At 44.9% G+C, this 7,781-nt stretch overlaps 1 protein-coding gene across 1 annotated transcript in view; it reads right to left on the bottom strand.

Annotated features, from left to right (window-relative positions):
* The window catches only part of GPR39 (G protein-coupled receptor 39), a 71,945-nt gene that overhangs the window by 2,289 nt on the left and 61,875 nt on the right, over nucleotides 1-7,781 (bottom strand). The gene's annotated exons all lie outside the window — the stretch shown is intronic.

Raw genomic sequence — 7,781 nt, 5'->3', positions numbered from 1 at the left:
GGATGGGGAAGTAGCCTAGCTGAAAAATACAGCAATAGATTCACAGGGTTGGGGGGGAGGACGACTAGGAAGCCTGTTTTTAGTGGGCAAGTGATAAAAGCAGACATCTTTGCCATTTCGTGTTCTTTAACTCCCCTTACTTCCGTTACCAAGTCTCCTTATTCTCATCCCTGTTCTTACACAGTCGTGTGCTCCTGCTTGGCTGCCCGACTCTCCCCGACTTCTTGCCTCGTTTGTTTCAGTTCCTGGAGTGTCTCTGGCATAAACTGATCTACTTTTTTTTTTTTAATCTGCTGACAGCATAACAAATACAGGGATAGTGGGCCTGGCACAGACTGACAGAAAACAAGGAGCCCCAAGCAGTGACTTTTGCTGAGCCTTACAAAAAGATTGCAGCAGGGCGCTGTGGTGACTTCTTCTCCTGTGCAGCCTAAACACAAAGCCCACAAACCAGGGCCTGCAAAGTTCTTGCCAAATTTTACCATATGATTTCTTTCAAGGGGAAAGAAAATAAGCTCTATTGTTTAAAATTTGTATTATTAGTCACAAAAAGGATATTTCATCATCCTGATTAATAGCTTCCCAAATTATGAATGATGCTGTGAAAAACTGGGCATACACTGCATGCATTCAGTTTTAGAGCTCATGTGCAGTGCACTGAGAAGCCCAATTTTTCACTCGTATCTGAATTCTGTGCCATTGACCTTTCTTTTTAGGCCAAACTGCCAAATGCTTGAGATTCCCCCTTATATCCTTCAGAGACTTTTGTTCTGGGCAATTGAATATTTCGTTGTCTGTACAGCAAGTGAAAAATGAGCTGCTCGTGCCCTTGCATAGTATGGAGGAGGTTAGACTTTTGGGGTTGGGAGGAAATGTCTGGAAAACTTCCTCATTTGCCAGTGATAACTAACTGAATTTTTACACTTGGACAAAAAAAAAAAAAAAAAAAAAAAGAAACCTGACAAATTCACAGTATTTTTTCCAGCTGTTCACACTTAAAAGTATGCAGTAAGCCTAAGTGCATCAAAAGAAAAATCTTTATGTTCAGGCCTTAACAGATTAAATATTTTGACTGAATTATTGCTGCAATGTGAACGTGTACACAGGCTATATAGATTTTAATCTTGTAATGTAATGTGCAGAAGGTGCTTAAATAACTCCGTATCAACTCAAATGTAAAACAAACTGCATCTTATGTCAGTACTCATGCACTTTTTCCCTAGCATTTGCTGCCTGCTAGGAATTAAACACCTTCACATTTCATCTCATATTCAGCTTCCCTTTCCACTCCTTCTTATTAAAGTGAAAACAATTAGTAGCTCCATTTATTTTATTTATTTTTCTGTTTTCCTACCTACTGCACTGAAGTGACACGCTAGGTGAGAGCAGAGATTTATCTCCCATGGAATAATGATGTTTATAAACAGAGTGATGCTGTGGGCCGGTGACCTCCACCCCTGGTGCCTGACATTTCCCACACAGGTTTGAATCACTGGGTTTAATCTTCAGAAGCACATCAGACCGTGCCACCAGAAGCCAGGAGCCCTTGTGTTACCTAATTGACTGTGTGTAAGTGAATACACCACCTTTTAAGTAAGTGTTTGAGCTTATAATTCGTTTAACATTGATGTGCATATTTCACTGTAACAACAACAAAAAGCAGACATGAAAAGACCCTTGACTAAAACCATTTTAAAAGGCTAAGCCATAAATAAGAATTGCCACATTCAATTACTGTTTTGGTCTGAAAAAAAAACAACCAAAAACAAACACTAAGCCTCTTTAAAAGTAAAGCATACAAATTTAACAATGATTTAAATTCGGCAATTGTTATTGTAACTTCCCAAAAGTAGATCTTATAGTATTAATTCTTAATATGTGACAAAGGATCATTTAAGTAGTAAAATAAACCTAGCGTTTAAGTGCCAATAATATAAATATGCATCGCTGGCATGGAATACGAGTTTGGCAGTCATCTCTCCCTTAGCAATACTTTTTATTACTCGGAACATTCCTCTGGGCCATAGGGGACTGAATTAAATTCATTATGAACTTTATTGGGAAGGATTTTAAATACATGCAAATGTCTGGTAGAGCAGAGAGGGCTTCCTTCTCCGCCTTCCCAGGTTTTGATTGTTCTTCTGTTAAGCAGATTCTTTTTTTTTTTTTTCTTTATCATTATTTTTTCTAGACCTGGACACTTAACTCTTTCCCTGTCTATAGTCCCACATTTCTCCTCTATCTTGGCCACTGCCAACCAACCACAAAACTTGGAACCATCTACAAAATGGCAATTGTCCTTAGGAAATGCCAACACACGCCTGTATCTGGCTGCCATCGCCATTAGCCAAGGCTGTTGGAACTGAGTCCTGGTGAGTCAGGGTCTGCAGGACCGCTGCTACCCCAAATCACAGCGAGCTCAAACAGGGTTAAGCCTCAAACTTTGTTTTTCTGTGAGTAATGGCACAAAGGAGGCTTCTCAACATCTGCTTGTAAACTGACATTTAAATGGCAATTGCCAGTGGAATATAAGCATATGGTTACTGAGTTATGACTCGCGTGCAGGCAGCGGTGCCGCTGGTTCAGAGGGAGGCTTCCTGTCTGAGTGCTCATTTTGCACTTGTGTACTTGGCCCAGCTTTATACTCAAAGGTATAGCGTGACATTTGCCCCGTGCCTTAGTCACAAAGTCTTCCTACCGCAGTTACCAGCTTCCAAAAGGTGAAGATACCGAGAGCATCCCCCACCATTAAGTTCGCCATCACGAAGCAAAATGCCAGTCAGGAGGAAAGCGCTTGGCCCCTGTTTGACTCTGCCAACCATGGCTTTGAAAATAGGAGCAAACACAGCTCTCTAATCAGGTTGTGGAGGGTTGTAAGCGCTGTCACTGCTAAACTCCAGAGCAGAAGAAAAAACTAGCACTAATTAAGGATGTTGCTCTCAGGAAGTGGGTTTGGGGCATATCGTGCATTATTTTAACCAGGACTCAAAACCATTTTTTCCATTACAAATAAGGTCATAAATCATCAGTCTGTTGTCTTTCTGGCTTTCATGAAGAAAATGAGCCACAAAAGGCACCGTGGGTTTGGGTGCTGAGGTGACCTTCCAGACGCGGCCCAACACCTTCCAGCGCCTGCCGCCGTTGCGCACCCCTTCTGCTGCCACAGTCTGCCTGTGACAAGTCGCCTGCCACATGCCGACTGTCTGCTGACAATCGCCAGTTTACAAACTGCTGTTGCTTTCACTGCTGCAGCTCTGAGTGGCCAGCACAGCAAGGAAACCAGCCGGCACGCTGCGGCCTGGCAGGGCTGTGGGCAGCAGGAGCAGGGCCTGTCCGGGCGGCCTTCGCCTCGCTGCCTTCCTGGCATAGCTGCTCCCGGCAGTCAGGCATTTGGGGAAGGTCTGTGCTGTGCCTGCAGCTGGGCTGAGTGCCAGACCCAACCTTGCAGCTTTGAGCAGCCTCTGGCGAGCAGCAGACGCTCAGCCCGATGTGTGAAGCAAGGCCCTCTCCAGCCTGCGTGGGCTGGCAGAGGAAGGCGCCATGCCTGCGACACCCACTCTATTTATCTCCCACCTCTCCATCTCCCCTCTGCTTGAGGTCAGGAGGTTTAAAAGCACAGTCCAGAGAGGAACTGAGGCACTACTTGATAAACGTGTCGCTACAGCCTGAAGCATGTGCTGAAGGCCTTTCTGTCCCCGAGGCCTAGCCCTGAACTGACACTCAGTGCCACCATGCCCGCATCCTTTTTGTGCTGCCCACCCTAATCTTCTACCCAGGAAACCTCCTTTCTCTCGTTCTTGAAGTCCCAGAATTGGGACCAAAAAGAAGAGACGGGGCAGATGGGAAGGATAAGCCCTCAGGCACTGTTAATGTCTTCTTGCCCACGCACACTTTCTTCCTGGAAGAGATGCAGGTGGCCCAAATATGCCACTATTCTCCACAGTATTAACGAATGCCCAGAAATAACATTTCAGCTGGCACTCAGAGTGCCACACGTAACACAGGCATGAGATAAACTGAACACAAGGGTCCTAACAGACTTGCAGATGTCCCCGTTATGCTTTACGAGCATCATTTTGTAGGTGGCAGTTCCCACCTGGCTCCCAGACTCTTGTCAGGTTGTGCCCCGCGCTTGGCTCTACCTCTCGCTTTCTGTAAAGCAGATCTCACTTAGTTACAGAGTCACTGGAGGAAGCACCACCAAAAAAACGCTGTAAAAACAAAAATGATGGTTCTGCTGCCCCCTCTGCTAGTGACAGCTAGCTCCACATTTCCCGAAAATCAATCGCTCGATCCTGTACTCAGCGCAGAGTGTCACAGCCATCAATAAGAGTTTTGTTTGAGTGAGGCCTGCAGTGTGCTCCATGTCCAGGACAAAGCATCTCATGAAGATTGAAGTAGGAAAAGAATATTAATATAAAACTCCTTTTTCCCTTTATTGCCCACATGCAACTTCCCTCTGCTGAAGGACAAACATCATCATAATAATAACCACATATTGATGGATGTTGAGGTGAATATAAAAATGTATTAACCTGAGAGATAAATATTGACGCTGCTTTGTCTGTGTCAATATTTAGTTCAAGGGACAATAAATTGTGATATTCACCGAAACAAGTCAATACATGCATTGCTGCATACATTTTGTATGAGCTCAAATTATTCAGCAACTCGGCTCCTTTTATCCTCAACTTTCAGAATCATGGATTTGTCTTTCAAAAATGCTTCTCTGCAAGGGAAGGAGGTAATATGTAAACTATCCCTATCCAAGCAGTAACTACAGGGTAGCTTTGAGAAGGTATGGCCAGTGGATAGCTCCCAGAGATAAAATCCAGCCCCTTCTCTGCTTGTGCTGGGAATCCAAGGATAACAAGGACAACAGAGTTAGCAAGGTATTTTTGTTGCCAGCACAAGCAGACAGATCTCAAGCACTCAAGGAACAGCTCTGGCAAAGAAAACTCTGCCCTTCTCAGAGTGGGTTTAAACTGAACAGAAGTCAGCAACCAACTAATCTTTATAAATGCTGCTGGAATAATTAAGCATATGGCCTGGGCCAGACAGTCGAAAACCATGTCCTGCTAACAGCTGCCAGCAAAAAAAAAAGAAAAACAAAAACAATGGGCCAGGAATTGCTGCAGCCTTCAGAGGGATTTGGTCCACCTCATGCTCACGGTGCTCCTCCCAGCCTCATGGGTGGCCTACACCAACGATACGTCCTATTAGGGAGCTCCATTTGCTGATCAGGACAGTGCAGCCCCACAAAGCGGTGCAATAAATTGAAGGCACTGAGAAGCAGCAAGCGGCCTCTTGGGGCAATAAATGAAATAAAAGGCCTGCGAGGCCTTGCTGCAGCTGAAGCCCCGGGCCACCCAGCCATGTGTCTGCTGGGGCCATGTCCCGCCTGAGCCTGGCGACGAAGGCGCACCATGGACAGCACGTCGGCAGCTCTGCAGCCACGGGACAGGCTCTGGAGTGTGCTGCCAGGATCCCCTCCAACAGGAGCTAACCCCAAAGACACCTGCCCAGAACATCAGCGCTTTGGAGCAGAGAGACATCTGTTGGACTTCCCAGCCGACAAACTGCACATTGGTTGAGAAACATCAATGTCCCCGTTAAACAAAGATAACATAACGAGAGGCTTCCACAGAGCCAAACCTAAGCTTCAAGTCCGTTTCCAGTATGTGCATTTGTCAGTCCCTACATCTGGGACTTGCAGAGCACAATGGTAAAACCTTTTCTGACTCTGCAACGTTAAAACATGAGAGCTTCTGGGGATCCCTTCGCACGCGCTCTGCAAGCCAGGGCAGAGCAATAAGCTGATTTTGCCTTGCTCTGTCACTTAGCAGCCCTCAGCAGTTAGGTGGAGTGATACTGGGTGCATCTGAAGTTGTCAGGGGAACGCAGCTATGCGGAATATAATTAGTCAGGACACAAGTGTTAACGGCTTTGCTTCTTTGCAATTTAAAATATCTGACAATTATCTTCAGTTCTTAGCAAGGTCAAGTTTTGCTTCTCAAATATTTTTAAATACTGTCATTTTGCAGTGCAAACACCAGTAAAAAGTGCAAATACTCCAGGAAGTTTCATGACCGAATTATGGTTACTGAACACGAGCAGCCTTTCTGCAAAGCGGCGATTAAAGGCACGATGTGCTTTTAAAAGACATACATGCTCATACATTATGAGAGGAAATCATGTTAGCGTTAATACTTAAAAATGATGATGGAGATCTCACTGCTGTAACCGGCAGCAGGCGCATCCCGCAGTGCCACGAGCTCCTGGCTCACTTTGAAGAGGCACTGCAGTGCCATGGCCAAAGCCAGATGTTTGGTCCCCCCGCCCAGACAAGAACTGGGAAAGGCACCAGCTGACGGGAGGATTTCGAAGAGTCCCTTGTCCACTTTGCTGCTTTCCTTCACGTGGCTGGGTAAAGAGTCCTGCGATCGTTACACCTGATGGTAAATACCAACGCGGCATTTGAAGCAGCGATCGACCGCTCGGTGTCAGTCAGGTGCCCATCTCATGTGGTTTATCGATAAGAGCTACACAATCCAGCATCAGCTTTCGGGTCCTTCATTTCCATTCACGGCAGCAATTCTCCAAAAAAAACATGACATTTTAAATCTGGGCTACTTTAGGGGAAAAGAAGATCAAGAATATTGTGGAAATAGACAGAATCACCACCTGAAGATGTGCTGTGGTATAATAAATATATTTTTAATTCTTCAGAAATGTTAATATTCCAGTTGTCAGAAAAGACATGCTTATTGGAAATGGTTATTTCTGCATTGAGAAAATATATTTTTTTAAATGCCAATATGGACATAAATGTGTAGAAGGGAACAAATTTAGTTTTTATTGCTGCTTCTTCCTTGCAAAACAAATTTTTGCCATGGTTGCTTTGATTTCCTTTTAGAAAGACTGAAGTCTCGTTTTCTTTCTGCATTGGCAAAACAATGGAAAAATACATTTTCCATACAAATCTCATTTAAATTCAGTGCTCTAACTAGCAAACACAATTTGGAATGGAGAGGTTTTTTGTTTTTACATTACAAAATCAGCCATTGCAACATTAAACAGCTCATCTATTGCAATTCAGCAGGAGAAATCATTGAACAATCAACTGCAGAATACAAATACAGACAAACAAAATATTAGCTCAGCAGACGCATGAGATGCCCGTGAGCTTTGCCAGAAAGACAAGCTCAAGCTACATGTTATATGGAACCAATCGTCTTAGGGGGAATCACTGAAGTTCTTCCTAAATGAGCAAGGTATAACCAATCTCCCAGTCAGATTGTTGTACCAAAACCCCTCAAATGAAGAAAACTTGCAGGCTTGGTAGCTAGCGAGATGAAAATGGCGTTATTGATGCACAAATGGTAGCGAGATCAGGACTGCCAACTGCTTTAAAAAACAAACACAACTGGAGCTTACATTCAGCAGCCTAAGTGAGAGGAGAAACCAAAGCAAATCGCCATAGAAATTATGTGCAGCTACTCCAATTCCACAGCAAATCCCAGGATAGGAAGCAGCATCCTGAGGGCAGACGAGCAGGAACACATGGAGGCAGAGGTGGCAGCAGTGGCACGGAGGCTGGCAGCTCGGGGGCTGCAGCTTGGGACCAAGGGTGACATGGTTGTCCCCTTCTGTCCCTGAGGAAGGCGGCTGTGACAGCCCTGTGAGAGGCCACTGCCTCCATCACCCTTGCTGGGAGGAAAAGAAGAGTTCCAGGGCTGCATTGGACCAGTCCTGTTTCTTCCCCCATCTGTGGTTCACAA

The sequence above is a fragment of the Anas acuta genome, chromosome 6 (assembly GCF_963932015.1).
Source record: "Anas acuta chromosome 6, bAnaAcu1.1, whole genome shotgun sequence".
Taxonomy (NCBI): Eukaryota; Metazoa; Chordata; class Aves; order Anseriformes; family Anatidae; genus Anas; species Anas acuta.
The sequence above is the reverse complement of the archived record's forward strand: the minus strand, read 5'-3'. Positions and strand labels throughout refer to the sequence as shown.